Here is a 20,365-nt window from a genome sequence, read left to right on the forward strand (position 1 = left end):
ATCTTTGTTGAAAAATAATAGTGTTTATGCACGGTTACTCTACTCCTCCCAAGCCAAGAACTGTGAATTTATTAATAATTCACTAGTTTTTTACCTTTCCCTTTTCCAAAGAATGGTGGCCACTCTTGTTACAAACAAGAGTAGAACCCTCAAACCATCGAGCCAAAGGAAAGCTCCCAGAAATTACGTAAGTTAGAGATCTTCTATTTTTTCTTTATTAATTTTTATGTTTTCTAATTTTTTATGTTGTTTGAAGTGATAAATGGACGCTATGCCTTGTTTTTTCCCCTCTCTCATTCTTAGAATCAACCCTTCTTTATCCTAGTTAGGTGATAATAGTTGGAATTAAACTTTTTATATTGTTTTCTCTTCTATAAGTGAATTTTGATTAGTCTAGATTACTTTAAACTAATTGGAGTTAATTTTTATGAAAAATTAAGTAGAAAAATTTAAAAAATGATCAGCCATACAAAGGAGGTTATGGCAAAATTTTTAAAAACCTTGGAAATAAGTATTATCTTTTATTATTCTAAAAGAATAATCCCTATCATTTCTATATTTTAAAAGTGTCATTTTCATGCATAGAAGATGCATGTATTGATTATTATTTTTTTATGCATAAAAGAATAATTTTTATTATTATGAAAGTGTTACTTTCATCAAAATGGATTTTTATGCATGAAAGAATAATTTTTTTTAATTATGAAAGTGTTACTTTCATCAATTTTGATTTTATGCATAAAAAGATGCATAAAGAAATTATTTTTATTTCAAAAGTGTTATTCTCATCAATTTTGATTTTATGCATAGAAAGTAAATAAAGAAATTTATTTTTATTTCAAAAGAGTTATTCTCATCAATTTTGAATTTATGCATAAAAAGATGCATTTAAAAAAAAAATTATTTCAAAAGAGTTATTCTCATCAATTTTGAATTTATGCATAAAAAGATGCATAAAGAAATTATTTTTATTTCAAAAGTGTTATTCTCATCAATTTTGATTTTATGCACAGAAAGATGCATAAAGAAATTTATTTTTATTTCAAAAGTGTTATTCTCATCAATTTTGATTTTATGCACAGAAATATGCATAAAGAAATTTATTTTTATTTTAAAAGAGTTATTCTCATAAATTTTGAATTTATGCATAGAAAGATGCATAAAGAAAATTTTTTTATTTCAAAAGAGTTATTCTCATCAATTTTGAATTTATGCATAGAAAGATGCATAAAGAAATTTTTTTTTTCAAAAGAGTTATTCTCATCAATTTTGATTTTATGCATAAAGAATTTTTTTTCCCAAAAGTGTTATTCTCATCAATTTTGATTTTATGCATAGAAAGATGCATAAAGAAAAAAAAATATTTCAAAAGAGTTATTCTCATTAATTTTGAATTTATGCATAGAAAGATGCATAAAGAAATTTATTTTTATTTCAAAAGAGTTATTCTAATCAATTTTGAATTTTTGCATAAAAAGATGCATAAAGAAATTTATTTTTATTTCAAAAGAGTTATTCTTATCAATTTTGATTTTTTGCATAGAAAGATGCATAAAGAAATTATTTTTATTTTAAAAGTGTTATTCTCATTAATTTTGAGTTTATTCCGGAAACTTTTGACCTTTCACATTCCGATTTTTTTTTGTCTTTTCATTTTCCCCAAACTTTTGGATTTCCGTATTTCGGAAAAACAGTTGGAATTCTGAATTTTTTTGACTGTTCGTATTCTAAATGCGTTCGGGGTAATTTAAAAATTTTTAAAAATTCTTGAAAATTAGTGGAAAATTAGACAAAGGTTATTTTAAATTTCGAGAAAATGTGGGGTTCGTGTTTGGCATGTGGTGTGTCCATTCGGGCGCTCGTGACCATTCAAATTTCTTCAAAAATATATTTTTGTCCCAAAATATTAGAAAAATCCATTAAAATTATAAATTTTCATTGGATTTGAGAATTGTCGAGCGAAATTGGAAATTTCGTGAAAGATGGGATTCTCATGAAAAATTAGGAATATTCTAGATATTATTTTTAGAAATGCTAAAAATTGGTATTTTTAAAATATCAATGGTATTTTGGCAAATTTAATTGCTAAATTTTTTTGGAAAAATATAGGTTTGGAATGCCATAAGATAGGTTTGGTGTAATTCAAAATTATTATATTTTGAGGCCCTAGAAAATTAGAAAAAATTAGGAAAAATTAAGAAAAAATCATGATAATTCTTTTTCTCGAGAATTTAATATTTTTGAGAGTTATTTAATGTTGAAGTACGTTTTCTCGTGCTGACATTAGATAGATGCAAATTATTCGCATATTATTAATACAATCATATCTCGTATTAATGGATATTTATGTTTGGATTAATTCTAAACGATGTATTCATGATTTTTTACCATTGTTTAGCCATTCTTTTTGGACATGTTCCTTAATTTCTTTTGATGGCTATAATTTGCGTTCAAAGTGTGTTTCATCTTTGACACTTTTCCATGATAATTTTTTTTGCACTTATTTAAGTGTGGATTGTGCTTAATTTCTTAAGCCTAAGATAAATTCTATCATGGGTTAGTTGATCAGTTTGTTTTGGTGGATTTTTATTGAATGTTTTCCAAGTTTTATATGGACTCATTAGGTTCTGCCTAGATCACTTGTGTCTAGGGGTTTTTTATTGAGTGCTACACACATGTGTTTCACTTACTTACTTTGGAGTTTTGCTTGAATGACACAATGTTCATATACTCCGGATTGATGAGTTGACCACCAATTTTAATGCTTCTTTTGGCATGATTTATGTCCATTAGATGGTATGCATTGATTTTTATGATCAACTATGGTTTTCATGGATTTAAGGAGCTTCTATGCTTTTATCCATGGTTTTATAAGGATCTTTTGATCTTTTGGATAATTTCATGTGCCTTGAAGGTAGCATTTGCCTTCGTTTTTTGCATGTAAATTTGGACTATGTTCCTTGTACTCTTGTACATATTCCAGCTCGGATACCTAGTTGATTATGTATCTAGGTGAGTTATTTTTCTACCCTAACTTTATTATGTTTTGGGTAGTTATCATTAGAAAGACGCCAATAATTCAATTTCTTTTCTAATGATGTACTCAGAAGGAGTTATTCCTTGATGTAGTCTCAAGTATATAGAGACAGGTTTAGTATGTGAAAGTCTGGATAAGGCCATCTTATTCCTTTTATACAGGATTTTATTCATATTTCCTAGACGGCATACTAGGGAGTTTCAAATTGTTAAGGTATGTATGGGTGGTATCATGGTGGTATGGGACGCTAGTGATCCCTCACATATATTATCTTATGGGATAATTTGGGCTTAAGATTGTTGCTTTGCTTACATCACTTAGCATGTTGTCCTCAACATTCACAAAGATAATCTTATTTTCTAAATTCACTAGAAGTTATATTGTGGGCATTCTCTAGATAAATTTCTTTTATCTATAGCCTGCATGTTTTGATGAGGGTAATCTCATCGGCATTTTCACTTGTTGAAATCTCTTTCTTTAGAGTTCAAACAAGTTTATCTTGTTGTGTTCGGACAAGGAAATTTGGATTCTTCCTTTGTTAGCATTTCTTTCTCTAGTTTCGTACTTTAGGTGATTTATATAGTCAACCTGATTGTTTATGGATGGACATATGTGACTCATCGAGACGCTGATGACTCTCTATGTTGATATGGGTAACTTGAGACGCCGATTATTCCATATGTAGATGTGGGTATATCGGGGCGTCGATGAATCCCTGGTTTCTGCTATTATAATGCCATGTTTTCCTACTTTATTCCAAATGGTTTACAACGAGGAAGTTACTTTGAGAGTGTATGAATCAGATTATAGAGGATATGCTTCATGTATATGTCTCTAGAAAAGGCTTGTGAGCATGGGAGCATGGGAACAAGCTCTAGTGGAGCATGGGTTAGGACTAACCTTAAGGGTTAAGGTTAGGGTCAGGCATCCAAGGGTCACACATGGAAAATGGAAAGTCAAGAGTCACTTAAGGGCCCTCCTATATAATAGGGGCATGGGGCACACTCAAGGGGGCTGGAGGCTTGGAGGCTTGGAGGCTTGGGCTTATGAGGCCAAGGCTATGTTATGCGCTCTTGTGTAGAGGTTCATATCTACTCTTCTACCATTTCACACTTTAGCTACATGCTATTGGATTGGAGTTATACCTCTTAATGGTATGGGACATCAAGGTAGAGGTATGATGTATTTCATTATTATTCATGTATGCATCCCTTGGAATCGGGGGTGGTTGGGTGGTTGAGTTTATGCCTGATTTATGTATGTTTATGCATAACAATTATCTAGAGAGATCTTAGGGTTTTAACACAATGGCTATACAAGTTGTTGTTTGATGCTTTTGTATTTATTCAAGTGTGTGGTTAGAGGTTCACTTTCCTTCATGTCAAGTTTGTAGAATTGCATTAGCAAATTTATCTTTGAATTCTTTGCTTGAGTGCCAAACAATTTGTTAAGTTCATCCCATGCATCTTTAGCTTGTTGTATTCCTATAATGTAGTGAATGATTTCATCATTTAAGCTAAGTGCAATGAGCCCTAATGCTTTCTCATTTCTGTTCTTCCACTCATTCACCCCATTCTCCACTAGACATTCATCTCTTCCCTCAATTAACCCCCATAGATTCTTCCTCATGAGCAAGTACATGGTCTTTGTTTGCCATGTATGGAATTGCTCCCCGTTAAATTTAGCTATTTCTTATGCAATGCTCATGATGATGTGAAGGGGGTCTTACCTCTTGATCCAATTCGAGATTCAAGGCAGTGTCTATCCTTTTACAACTCCAATCTGATGTTTAATGATAATTACAACAAGTTTATCAACATGAATTCACCAAAAATTACATAAAGCCAAGGATACTGTACTAGATGGTTGGGATATCAAACCAACTTCAAATTATAATCCAAAGTAATAGAGATCTGTATCAGATGCCCAATGGTAAGTTTGAACAATCAATTGTACCAAAATGTAGTGATTAGTGCTAATTATTCACTTATTAGTAAAATTAATCCCATGTTTTGTGCAAAAAATAGAGTGTACAAGGAGGCCAGATCTGGTGCCTTAGAGTTCAAATGAGCTCAAATACTTTCAAGGGTATTAATAGAAGTTAATCTAGTAGAGGATCAGCCCAAAAATAAAATATTTGACCAAACATTGAATGCTTAATCTCTGTTTTACCAAAGTCACTTTGGTAGATTTGATGCAGGGCTTGATGTAGCTTCTTCCAAGATTCTGAGGCCACCAACATGTTCAAAGCATCCAAAAACCCCTTGGGCTAGCTCCATTAGCTCAAATTCCAAGGCGTGATGAGGAATTTATGTTTTTTCTCACAGAAAGAAGCACTGGCAAAATTGTAATTTTTTGCAGTTTCTCGCAGCACTTTGATGTGCTGACTTGATGGGCTAAAGTGTGGGGAGGATAGCTAGCTATGGCTAAAAGATGTTTGCCTAATTTGATGGCTGGAGGGAGATCAAGCCCCTCCACAAGCTGGGGGTGCAGAGTATAGTTGAAAAGGGGTTTAAAAATGGGATTAACTTCTCATGATTAGCAAGGTGATTATGCTTAAAAATTAGATGAATCCTAGGCTCTGGCTCTGATACCAAGTAAATTTTGTAGCAATGTGATGAGCTATGGTGGATCAAATGCAAAGATCAACATGATTAGAAGGTGATTAGAAGATGATTAAGACGAGATTAGTGCATAATTAATCTAATAGTTTAATGTGGGCATGGATACTCAAAAACGGACAATATCTCATTAGACCAATGCCTCAATTTATAGGTTTTACATCCACAAGATGCCAAGCACACACGTGGGTATCTTTGGCGACCCAGAGCCCCCGACCTAGAGCCCAAGCATCGTATGGTCAGGACCCTCTAGGATCCTTCGCACGTCACCTAGCGCTTCACTCATAGGCCGCTTCCTTGGTCCCTCATCCACCATACTGGAAGCTCACCATTTAAATTGAACCAAGGCTGGTCAAGACCTCGGCCGACCTTGCTACACGAGACGTCCTCCATTGACTCTCCGTCAGCTGTTGCAACTTTATCAGTAAGGTCTCCACGACCTTATTCACAAGATGGTCAAAATGCTTCCCGAACATTCTTGACATAAAAGAGTCATTTAAAATCGGGTCATAAATACAGTTTCTATAATGAACTCTCATCTTTCCACATTAATCCACATTACTTAATCCAAGTCCAATCATTTGTATTCCCATCGAATTCATCCATTCTTACATCCAATCACATCATTTTCCATCTCATCATATCTTTCCACATTTATGCTCATCACATATCCTCCACTTGCATCTACCCATATCCACATCTCATCCACTTGCATCTACCCATATCCACATCTCATCACATCACATTCATTCACATCTTGTCCATTCATATCTACCTCAATCCACATCACATCACATCCATTTCACCTCACATCCCATTCATTCACATCTATCCCGATTCACATCCCATCACATCTCGTCCATTCACATCACATCTCATCCACTCACATCTATCCCGATTCACATCACATCCATTCACATCACATATCATCCATTCACATCTATCCCCATTTACATCACATCACATCACATCTCATTCATTCAAATCCCAATTCACATCACATCACGTCTCATCGATTCACATCACATATCATCCATTCACATCTATCCCAATTTACATCATATCACATCACATCACATCTCATTCATTCACATCACATCATATCTCATCCATTCACATCTATCCCAATTTACATCATATCACATCACATCCATTTCACATCACATCTCATTCATTCACATCCCGATTCACATCACATCACATATCATCCATTCACATCTATCCTAATTTACATCATATCATATCACATCTCACCCATTCATACTTATCCGACTCACATCACATCACATCCATTCACATTCATCACATTCATTGTATCCCCATTCCATCACATACATTCTATTCACATTACATCACATCCACATCATATCTCATTCATACACATCCCATCTCATTCATCCACATCCATCCAATCATTCACATGCATGACTATCCACATCTATCCATACATTCACATCTATCACTTCACATCCACATATATTCACATCACATCTCATCTCTTTACATCACATCACATTCACATCCACATCTCTTTACATTACATCACATCTCATCCACGTCCACAACACATTCACATCCACATCTCTTTTTATCTCATCACATCTCATCCACATCCGCATCACTTTCATATCCACATCCCTTCACATTACGTCACATCCTTTCACATCCACATCCACATCCACATTCATTTACATCACATTCTTTTACATAAACATCCACATTCATTTACATCACATTCTTTCACATACACATCCACATCCATTTACATCATATTCTTTCATATACACATCCACATCCATTTACATCATATTCTTTCACATACATATCCACATCCATTTACTTCCCATCTCATCCTTTCACATATCCTCTCATCTCATTCTCATCTCATCATTCACATCCACATCCATTTACTTCACATATCATCCTTTCACATATCCTCTCATCTCATCATTCACATCCACATCCATTTACTTCACATCTCATCCTCATTCATTTTTATCACACCACATCCTATCACATCCCATTCACATCTTATCGCATCCATTTATATCTTATCGCATCCCATTTATATCTTATCACATCCTATCGCATCCCATTTACATCTTATCACATCCATTCACATCCTATCACATCCCATTTACATCTTATCACATCCATTCACATCCTATTCCTATTTAGTAGCTTTTTCTACCTCGATAGGATAATGGGACTTTTTTGAAATTTTTGCCAATCACTTGGCCTAGATAAAGGTTATTTTTCTCGACGACTATTTCCATATTCTTTCTCAATTTCTCAAATGAATTATATTCAATATTCCTATTTTGAATAAAAGGATTTATGGGATTTACAAAAATCAATTCAACCCATATTTCTACTTTTAATAAATAATCATAAATTGAATTATACTAAAAATTCCTCTTTTTTTCATTTAATTTCTTGGACCTCAAATATCATGGTAATTCCTCTTTTTGAATTTAATTATTTGCATTCCAATGTCATGGAAATTTCTCTTTTATCATAAAATAAATCTATCTAAAACTCCTCTTTTCTTTAATAAAATATCCATTAATTCAATATGCTAAGAGTTTCACTTTTACTATTTAAATGATTGAATTCCAAATGTCATGGGAATTGCTCTTTTATCATTTAAATATTTCTCATGCATAAAATAAATTTATCTAAAATTCATCTTTGAATTTAAATAAAATATCTATTAATTCCAATATGCTAGGAATTCCACTTTTCCTATTTAAATGATTGAATTCCAAATGTCATGGGAATTCATCTTTTATCATTTAAATAAAATTACCATAATTTTCTCTTTTCTTAATTATTTAATTATACATAAACCTTAAAAATTAATTTTCCATTGAATGTGATGAAAATCATTCTTTTAGCCTAGGATATTCAATCCTAGAATATGGTAGGAAGTCCTCTTTTCACGTTATGCATAAGAATGAATTATGTACCAATTTCTTAAAAATTTTACCATAGCTCCGCTGCTATTACTGATAAATTTTAATATTTTTGAAAAGAATAAGACTTAGTAATGTAATTATGATAGTATAACTATCTTTTAACCTTAAATCCAATTTATGGATTTAACTCATAAGATTACCATAATTTACTAGCATATAAGTATAAAAAACCATTTTCTTAACCTCTAGCTTCACAAGCCTAGAGTTTGATTTGTGAATTGAGAATTTCTTCATGAGAAGCATCAATTGAATAGAGAATTGGTCATAGGAATGACCATTATTTGGGGGAGAGAGAGATAAACATAAAAGCATCCTAATTTAAACATAAATGTAAACGTTTCTTAATTATTCATTACAACTCTTAAGAAAAGCTTGATTTGCATTATAAACACTTAATTAAGAAACTTCTCAAGCTTGAGAGGGATTGAGAAATGAAACATTGAGAATAGTAGAGAAAAGCCATAAAATTCCGCTTGCTTCGCTATCATAGAAGAAGCCCCCAACCAATCAATTGGTTTGTGTGTTAAAAGGAAAGCTCCAAGGATGGTTGAAGAGAGAGAGAGGCTCCACTCTCTCCAAAAGTAGAGGATTTTAAAGGGATAATAAAAAATATCATTATTTTAGTATCTAGCATGGTATAGTTCACAAATTTTTTTACAAAAGACTAAGGATCTATTTATAGGTGAGGGAGGCCTCTAACCAAGTCCAACTAGGTTCTAAAATTTATAGGTGAGGGAGGCCTCTAACCAAGTCCAACTAGGTTCTAAAATTTTCCAAGTTCAGTTTGGTTGAATTTGGACAAGATCTGGACCTAGTTTGGCTCCCTTTTGATTTGGTTTGTTGATCCAGGAGAGAGGAGAGATAAGAATATCACAATTTTTTTGAGTTAAAAACTCCACCACATGTGTGAAATAGACGCCTCCTTGAAGTCCCCCCTTCTCCTTACCAAGGTGTCAAAAATGTATCATTATACCAAAATATCTCATTTTTTTAGTAATATCTCATAGTTTTTGACTAATAAACCTTGTACTCAGTCAACTCTTCATCTTATGTGGAAATTTACTCATTTTGGGGTATTTTCTTTTATTCATTGGATTTATCTCCTCCCCACACTTGGATTGATCCTATTGGCCCATAGGAACCTTAATTGGACCATAATCCAAAATTTTCGAAAAATCTAGACCCTTAGGCTAAGGTCCTTTATACACATTTTCAATTAATTCCAATTGCACATTGGAAAGTTCTTTTTGAATTTTTGTTTGAGGGGAAACCATTTTAGACACTAGGAGGATTTTTATATCCAAAAATATTTTAATTTTGGATTACCTCTCTCTAGACATTTTCTCTCTCCAAGCCAAAACATGATCTTTCTTTTATTTCAGAGAGGGGAATAATTACAAGATCAGAAGGGGAGGTTCTTACACCTATACATATCAAAAGCTAGAGGGAGGAATCTTACACCACGGCTGTTCCTTCGTCAATCACACAAAGCCCTCGGCCATTCCAAGTTTCACACAACTGTTCCCTTCTCATATTTTGGATTTCCACAGGCGTTCCCAGTTTGGAATGGTCGTTCCTTCTCCTGACCACGGCCATGCCGACTCTCTATTCAAATCCCCCGGTCATTCCTACTAGTTTTTGTTGTTGCAAGCCCATGACCATTCGCTCAAGTTTGCATGGCCGTTTGCTGAACTTGCCATGCTTGTTCACTCACAATGTTCAACTTCGCACGGCCGTTCTCTCCAGTTCCCATGGCCATTTGCTCACAATTTGACTTCGCATGCCCATACGCTTTACAGTCGCATGCCCATTCCCACTTGCCATGGTTGTGTCTTCCTCTCACAAGGTTATAAATATGGGCCTCCTCCTTTCATTTCCTTACTTTTCACTCTCAACCTATTACAAAATTTTCCCCCAAGCTCTTACCCTCACAGCTAGCTAGCAATATGTCAAAAGCTTCCAACTCATCCCTGGTGGAAGTTCCCACCACACTTCTCTAAGAAGGAGGAAGAAACCTACTAGCGGCCGTTTTGAGGAATATGCAAAGCACCCCACCTATCTCTCCCACCTAGGCAAAGCATTGATGAAGAAAGTCAATGGACACGCTATCCATTCTTTGATGAAGAATCGCCATAAAGTTGAGCACAAGCTCCTTTACTACACTAGTCCATGCTATAGAGATGTTATAGCCGACCCAGCAGTGGTGCAAATGTTAGAGCAGCTTGGATTGGGCCGATTGCCCACCCTGGAGCCTTGGGGGCCGAATTTTTACAATGCCTTATACTTCACCGAAACTTATGATGCAAATCAGCACACCAGAGTTATCTTGGATATCAAAGGGCAAAAGCACCCAATCCAGCTCAGTGTGGGGCTTGTGTGAGAGGCTCTTGCACTCCCACATATGGAGTAGCCATATGTACGCCTTGTCAATGCCCTTAAGCTCACTCGTGGCCTGTACAGGAGAAATGCTAACAAAGATGGAGTTGAGTGGGGAAACATCACCTAGGAAGACCTCGTGATGCCAGCAAGAGCTCTATAGTTTCTCGTCAACTAGGTGGACTGACAGGTTTAGCAGTTGCAGCTTAACCACATTAGCTCATGCGCACTAGGGGCAACAGGTCAACTAGTCTGACTACCTCTTCCGGGAGCTACATGTTGTATGCTCAAACCCCCAAGGTAAGTTGGTGGCAACAACTTTACTCACTAGGGTCCTCTATTATGCGGGTGGATGGGAAGAGCTACCACGAGCAATCCAATTGAGTGGACCGGATGCTGATGTTTCTTCTTTAACTCGTCTATCCTCCTCTCCCATTTCCCCACTAGCCAAGAGGGCACCGGATGCTGATGTTTCTTCTTTAACTCGTCTATCCCCACCTCTCCCATTTCCCCACTAGCCAAGAGGCCACACTCTTAGAGTATTTAATTATTCATTTATCAAATACTCATAGAATTTAAACATGTAATTTAAGAGAATTCTAATTTTGATATAAAAATTCTTTATGCATCTATTTATGCATCAACTTCAGTGGGAATAACTCTTTTATTAAAAAAATCTATTTATGCATAAAATCAAATTTAATAGGAATAACACTTTTAAAATAAAAAGAATTTCTTTATGCATCTATTTATGCATGAAAATCAAATTTTATAAGAATAACACTTTTATAATTAAAAATCCCTTTATGCATCTTTCTATGCATAAAAAGCTCTTCTGCAGCTACTGCTGCTGCAAAAGCCACCAAGAAGGCCGCCAGAAGAGGAAGAGGAGTGCTAGAGGCTAGACTTCCTTAACATAAGCTTATATGAGACACACCACCCCTTGATAGATTCACAGAGATGCCTTCTCATGATTAGGTTGGGCCTTCCTCCCCTAGTGACACAAAATACACTCAACACTCTCCGTTGGGCTCGCGCGCAGGCAGTTTCAGTCCCAGCCAGAATCATGCAGAGAGCATCCATGCGGCCCGCAGAGATGTGCCTAACTTTGCCCACAGATTCTCCAACATGGCATGGGAAATAATCCAACAGATGACAGATTGCATCTCCTGACAGCAAGAAGTAGCACAAATTTCACGGAGGGAAATGCTATTAGCCAAAGCCCAAGAGAGGGCAGTGTCTAAGGAGTTATACCAGACCAACGTACAATTCATGGAGGAGCTGTAGAAAAGGTTTGACCAACAAATAGAGCAGTTGGGCGCTGCTATCAGCAGAATCACAGAGCTTCAGCAATAGATCAACCAAGCCCATGCAAGAGCTTATAGTCATTGAGGGACTACATCAGCAGGCTATGAGCCGGACCTCGACAATAGAGGATGCTCTAGCCCACACTGCCACCGTAGATTTTGCAAAGCATCGCGACTTAACAAAGGCTACCATCCATTGCCTACATGAGCAGCTTAGATATGCTGAGGCCTAGGCCGCCTAGCCTCCATCCACTCCATCGGCTCCTTCGTCCAACTGACCACAAGGTGGATGTGCTCTTAGAGATCGCCCACAAAGCTTCCCATTTTGGCATTCCCCCTCAAACCCCTTATCAGTTTCTTGATCTACAGTTCTGAGCCATCCGTAACCTTCTCCAACATGATATATATATTGAAGAGTCCCTCTCCTACCCACAGTATACATATGCTCTATCCAAGCTCCCCATAGGTAGCCTAACTCTCTCCCCCATTTTTTCTTCCAGGGGCTGCTCACCTTCCAACACATCCCTTCCGTCAGCCCAATCTACTAATCTCATCGACTTATCTTTACCAAATGGCGTCTGCCCCTACCCATATCTCTAGCCAGGTGCTACAGTACCTCCGCACAGCTGGATGGCACGTCGTCCATGACGCTTACCTCTCCCTCTTCTAAATATTCCTCTACCACCCTACTCGATGCGTGGCTTACTCATTCTCTACCACTGCTGTTTCATTCAGATCAAAGTCATGGAGGCCACTGGCATATACCAGTTCAACGACACACACATTGCCTTCCCATGGGGGTACAATGAAGCCGAGGCTGCCGTCACAATCCACTTTTTCTATGCTCACAATCCTCAGGCTACTACTGTAACTCGCCATGCCCCAGATGACAACAATGACGACACTAGTGGGCAAGGTGGCTTGCCTCCTCCGTCTCCACGATCTTCTTCACCACCACCCCCTCTTCTCGCCATGCCCCAGATGACAACAATGACGACACTAGTGGGCAAGGTGGCTTGCCTCCTCCGTCTCCACGATCTTCTTCACCACCACCCCCTCTTCTCACCACCACCCCCTCTTTCCCCATCAGGCTCATCATTTTCACCTCCTCACGCACAACCCTCACCCTCCCCACCCCCCTCAGGCACCTCCACTCTTCCTCTTTTTGGTGCCCAACCTTCTTCTCCCCCCCTTTCACTTTCCCACACCACCTTCACTATCCCTTAATTTAGGAATGCACACAGCATTCCGGGGATAGACCCTCCACATCTGCCAAACCTCCACCTTTTCTCGACACCGGCCTCACCAAGCACCCTTCATTATCTCCACCCCCTCCACCCCCATCTCCGGCTCACAACCCACCAACCCACCACTCGAAGAAGGAGAGATCTCACCCCACTACCACACCATCTGAGTGCAAGGAAGTCAACCCTCTGCCAAAACCTTCAAGCAGGCCATCGCCATCAGGCCATCGCCATCCTGCTCGGTCGACAACTCCAAAATCACCCCATCACCCACGTCATCGACCACCTTGACATCCATTCCCTTCACCTGTACCTCGATGCCAAGCACACAACCTGGCAGCATGACCACCCACCCTGAACCTACGCGGCGAATACCACTGGTGGCCACCCGCCACTGCTCGTCCCATAACGTTCGATCTCATGGGTCAGCAGCAGTCAGCCGGCCTATCAATATCCCCTCCTCATAGCAAACCCTTCATATGGGAAGTCTACTGTAACACGCCCCGCGCACTAAGGATCAGCCCCAATTACCTTCCCATTCAAAGACTGTGGGCTTGGAAGACATTCCACAAAGAACAACATCAGAACCCAAATTTGCAATTCAACTTTCCTTGGTTCGTGCCCCTACTACATCCATGTACTGAAGAATCCATGGTCAGGCGCTTCCACAAATTCATCTACCACTTTTACGACCAGGTCCCCAACCTTTTGGTCAGACCACCATGACTGTGAGAGGGACGGCCAGTAAACTACTTGCCCATCTCTCAATCTGAATCAAGCAAAAACCTCGTGGACCAATTCTAGTTCTTAATACACAGAATAGACTATCGTTGAATTAGCATAGTTTTCCCTTGACTGAAATCACCAAGAATCTAGTTGGAAATTCAGTCAAATGATGGGTAGATTACCCTGATGAGAAATCAATGATTCTCATTATGAAAATAAAAGGGTTTTGTGGAACCAATCTCAAATCGGGAATTCTACTTGCATAGAATCTCTGTTTTCTTTTAAAGGACTGTTATATGCCAGAATGCTGGAGCAACCATTTGGTATGTGTTTAACTAAGGAGAGACTTGCAACAACTGGTGGGGAGTCATCGAGGTATGTCGCTCTCACGGCAAAGCCTGCCACCGAGGTCTTGACCAGCCTCGGTATGGTTACAATGATGTGCTTCTGGTACGATGGGCGAGGACCAACGAAGCGGTCCCTGAGTGAAGTGCTAGGACACCTTAGAAGTAGGATCCTAGAGGGTTCTGACCAGGTGATGCATGGGCTCGCGGTTTCTAGGACATACGTCGGAAGATTCGGATGAACTGAAAAGAATGACTTTTGTGAACTGAATTTTGATATTGGATCTCGTTAGTTGACCAGCTGGTCTTCAACGCGGAGAGTCCGGATGATATATTTTGTAAAACAATGGACTCAATATTTGGAGTATTATGATCAATAATACTATGATTTTCATTCAAATATTGTTTTAAATACAGCCGAATCTATTATAATGGCAATTTCATATTGGGTGTGTACGTGGTATGCCTACCTTAAAATTTGCTTGAAGCGCCAGCTAGGGGGCTTGGGAACTCTTTTCCTCGATACCCGGGCAAAACATAACCAAAAGTTTTATAAAGGAATCCCACCAATACAGTGGTTGGGCGGTTGGCTAACCCATGGGTTAGGCTGGATCGGGAGATTCATGGGATACAAATAAGTTATGATTAGTTACGTTAGTTAGATTAAGTCCTAGGAAGACCCTTGTTCTGTGGGAGGGAATCAACGGTTGTGCCTCATTTAAAGGAGGAAAAAAGTGGTGATTTTATGGACCAAGTTCAAGTCTCTTCTTTGATCTGACCATGTGACTTTTGGGTTCGGTCGGATCAGTTTGGATAGTTAAGACTTTGACTCATTAGATCAATTCTCCTGTTAGATGATTTTCTTGGTGGAATCGACCATGCCTTCCGGGCGAGGGAAGTTTTTTCGAGTTCGGGTTTCGGAGGAACCACTGGGCTAGTCTCTTGTACAGTATCTCTGGCCGAGTGTGGATCCCTACCCCACGTGAGAGGCTGACGCTGCTTCCGTCTCGCCAGTGCCCTCGGAGGGGGCATCGTGGAGGGGGAGGGGGGCTCACAGCAGTGGTATTAGAGCTTTGTTGAAAGCTAATAAGTAAAAACTGAATTTTTCTTAAAATTTTATAATAAAAACTCAAAAAGAGCATTTACGTATTGTATTTTCATTCCTTAAGATTCATTAATGAAGATTTTTAATCAAAGAATTTGGTTTTATAGATGGAACTTCCATACTTATTCAGTGTTCCCGCTCTCACTGAGTCACAAGATATGACTGCTTTCACCTTCGAGCATCTCATCTCTTCCGCTATAACTCGAAACAGCCGAGCCAGCAGACTCATAGGCCATTTCGAGGATTTATATTTCCCAGACCTAGCGGAGAGACGATCGCACAAGTGGGTTGTAGGGCAGTATGTCCACGCCTCTTGCGACCAGCGTGTGATGCTGCTGAGGCAAAATATCTTGTTGGCCATGATTCTGATGAGGCTAAAAGTGATACATAGTGTTATTTTATATCACCCTACGCCTCAAGATTTCAAACTTTCCTGCCATATCTACAGACTTCTTAGTCGCTTTATTCCTAATAAGGAGAAGATAGTAGCTTCCTTGGCAATAAGGGAATGTTTGTATCAGGGCATGTCTGTAGCCCAATATCGCCGTCTTATGCGTCTCCCGAGGAGATTTTGACTTTCTAGAGCCCGAGATGCTCTATGTACATATTGCAACCTTTATATAAATAAAGAAATGTTTTGTGGAAAAAATCTTTGTTACATAAGTGATTGTTTATTATATGATAAATTGATGAAACAAAATCTGTTACTCGGACATATGCCATAGATCTCCAATAAGAGTGTTTATCTTGTTTAAGAAATTATTTTCCGAACCTCTTAAGTCTTAGGATCTCCTTGACGAAATCAAAATAAAAATTTAATAATATATCATTTTTGGCAGAATCATGAGGCGAGGGAACCATGGCCGCCAGCCAGATCCTCTCACTGATGAGGAAGAGCTTGACCCCGACGTTCACAAGGCTCTTCACAGAACTTAGCCCCATGACCCTTCAAAGGTGAGGAGAACTTGGACGAGGCTGTGGAGAAATAGATTGAAGCCATGGAGGAATATTTTGATGTCACCAGAGATACAATGAGAGGAGCAAAATGGCTCTTGCTAGGCTGAAGATTGTGGAAACGGCTAGGGTGGCATGGCCATTGCAACACCAACCATCTGGATAGGAATACCCAGTCCTGGAATGATCTCAAAGCCTATCTAAGGAAGAGATTTTATCCCCTTGTATTTTAAGAAACCAAGATGAATGAATTCTTAGAGCTAAACCAGGGGAGTAAAACTATTGAAGAATATCACTAGGCATTTGCTCTTCTCCTCAAGTACTCACCACTGCTAGACGAAGAGCAACTTATGGCCAGGTTCATTCAGAGAATGAACGAACCTTTAGACACCCTGGTCAAGAATGCCAAGCCAGTTTCCATGGCTAAATCTATAAGAATGGCAAAGGACTTTGCCAAATCCTTCATTGTTAAAGTCCTGCCAAAGCCAGCTCCCTCATACTTCAAGAGCTTCTAGACACCGAGAAGTTATTCCAGCCTTCCGCCTCCTCCAAAGAGACACCAAGGTCCCAACCTGAATCTAGAGTTAGGAAGTCTCACGAATGAAGGAAGACCTTTTCCTCAAAGCTCTTTCTCTCAGGAACTCTGGCTCTAAAGTTCAAGAATGCAAAGGGAAGAGCTTCAAAGTGAGAACAGATGCTTTGGATGTCAGGGGTTTGGGCACCAGCTTAAGGATTGCCGATCTCCTTTTGTGGGCCAAGGAAGCCAGGGTCCGAGAATTCAGAGACAAACTCCTTTGTATCAGTCCAATCAGGGTCCCCCGCGCTAAAATCAGGGTAACCCTAGAAGAGTGCCAGCTCAGAGCCTGCAGCCTCCAAACTCCCTCCTAGAATTAGGGAAACAAAAGAGACAGAGTTCCACCTCAAACTGTGCAGCAGCTAGAGCCATCAAAGGAGTCTCCCTCAAACTGCAGTAGCTAGAGCCATCAAAGGAGTCTCCAAACTCCCTCCTAGAATTGGGGAAACCAAAGAGAGAGAGTTCCACCTCAAACTACAGCAGCTAGAGCCGTCACTATAGCTGAGAAAGTGGAGGAAGAAAAAGGACAAATCTATGCCGCAATTGAGCATCAGGGGAATAACCATCAATTTTCAATCCTCTAGACTCCAGTAGAGTACCAGGGTAAGCAATTCAACCTTTTGATTGATTTAGGCAGTCCTCATTCTTTTATTTCCCCAGGATGCTTGCATAAGTTAGTCCTAAATCAAAAATCAGGGAAACCTATGCAAGTAGAATTGGCCAGTGGAAAGATTCTTTTCACACACCTTGAGATAAACCTTATTCAGTTTAGTCTAGATGGGAACGTAATAGAGTGCCAGTTCAGAGTCCTACCCTTGGGAGTCTATGATGGAATCCTTGGAAATGGATTGACTCCATAAGAATCAGGCTGACATTCATTGTCACAATGGAACCATCTCTTTCCTTGACCTTCACGGGAATAAAGTTCAAGGAACTGGAATTTTCAGATCCCCAATACTGCAATTAGTCAAGGCTTCTAAATTATTAAAAGATCTCAGAAAGAGGCAAGTTGTTTATGTCATTTTAAGATGAATCCGATTTACATAAAATGCAAGGCTAAAGAACCAGAGTGGTTAAGTGAGTATACAGATGTGTTCCCTAAAGAGCTGACTGAGATGCCTCCATCTCGCGAAGTAGATCATGAGAGACATGCATACAAAATGCTAGTCCCTAAAGCCATAGAACTTAAGGAATAGTTAAGACAACTATTAGAGTAGGGATTCGTCAGACCCAGTGCCTCACCTTGGGGTGCGCCCATTCTCTTTCAAAAGAAGAAATATGGAACATTAAGACTTTGTATTGACTATAGAGGATTGAATGAATTAACAATTAAAAATCATGATCATGTGTGCAAGGTCTTGGAAATCCTAAGGAAACACCAACTCTTTGCAAAAAAGTGCAAGTGTTCTTTCTCTGTTGACCAGGTGGAATACTTGGGATTCATAGTGTCAAAAGATGGGATTTCTCCTGACCCCGCAAAGATCCAAGAAGTCATAGATTGGATGGAACCCAAGACAGTAAAGGAAGTTAGAGGATTCCTAGGATTAACTAGATGGTATAGGATCTTTATACCCAGGTATGCTCAGATAGCATCCCCTTTAACTAACCAAAAACCTCATTTGGATGCAGTGAGACGCATCATGCGATATGTAAAGACCACTGCACATTATGGTCTACTTTATGAGAGTGGTAAAGGCTTGGATATACATGGCTACACCACAGATGCTGATTGGGCAGGTAGCTCATATGACAGGAGGTCTACTAGTGGTTATGCTTTTACACTTGGAAGTGCCATGGTGAGTTGGAGTAGCAAGAAGCAACCTACAGTTGCTTAATCCAGTACAGAGGCTGAATACAGGGGTGCAGCCATTGCTACTTGTGAAGGAATTCTTGGCAGATTTGGGTGAGCCTATTGATGGCAAAGTTGTCATTCATTGTGACAACATGAGCAGTATACAGTTGGCCAAGAATCCAGTATCTCATGCGCGAACCAAACACATAGAGGTCCATTATCACTTTATCAGAGACAAGGTGCTAGATGGTGCATCCTTCATCCAATTTGTATCTAAGAACTCAACTCATTTCCTAAGGAGTCTCGCTTTTGTGCATCAAAAGGGTAGCAATAGGGGCAAGAATTTGTCTTGCATGATTTTCTCCTTTACTTCACTGATTAATGGATTTGACACCACTGTAATTGCAAGCAGGGAGGCTTTTCTGCTGTTGAGCACATCTGCCACCTCATTTTCTTTCCCTAGCCAATACTTAGTTTCAAAATCGAATTCCTACAGGGTCTGCATCCATCTCCTTTGATGCATGTTGAGATACCTTTGGGTGAAGATCCACTTCAGACTTTGATGATCTGTCACATCAAGGTGAACCTCTGATCCAAAAGATAATGTCTCCACAACTTCAGAGCATAAACTACTGAGAGTAACTCCAAGTCATGAACGGCATAATTTATCTTATGTGTTCTGAGTTTTTTGGATTCATAAGCCACTGCATGACCTTCATGCATAAGAGCACCGCCTAAGGCAAACCCACTGGCATGAGTAACTACCTCAAAAGGTTTCGTAAAATCTGGTAATTTAAGGACAGGGTTGGTTACTAAGGCTGTCTTCAGTTTATCAAAGGCACTCTGACACATTGTAGTCCACTGAAAAAGGGTGCTCTTCTTATAATAATCGGCTATGTATTCCCAATTATGAGGGAATAAAGGGAAGAATTCTAAGAGAATCCCATGATAGCCTGATAGCTAGACATCCAGGATTTATAAAAACCTATATGTCTGTGAAAAAAAGCTTCTTTTGGCCACGACTCAAAAAGGATGTACTTGATCATGTGCGGCAATGCTTATTGTGTCAGAGAGTCAAGGCAGAGAGAGTCAAGATGCCAGGGAAACCGCAGCCTCTAGACATTAGATGAAGTGGAAATGTATCAGTATGGGCTTTATCACCGGATTACCTTCGGTGCAATCAGGTTACAACTCCATTTTTGTGGTAGTTGACAGACTAACCAAAGTTTCCCACTTGATTCCAGTGAAAGAAACATACACTACAGTGGATGTTGTCAGAGTTTTCATTAAAGAGATCTTCAGATTTC

Source organism: Cibotium barometz, chromosome 16 (genome assembly GCF_041138505.1).
Source record: "Cibotium barometz isolate CiBa-2024 chromosome 16, ASM4113850v1, whole genome shotgun sequence".
Lineage (NCBI taxonomy): Eukaryota > Viridiplantae > Streptophyta > Polypodiopsida > Cyatheales > Cibotiaceae > Cibotium > Cibotium barometz.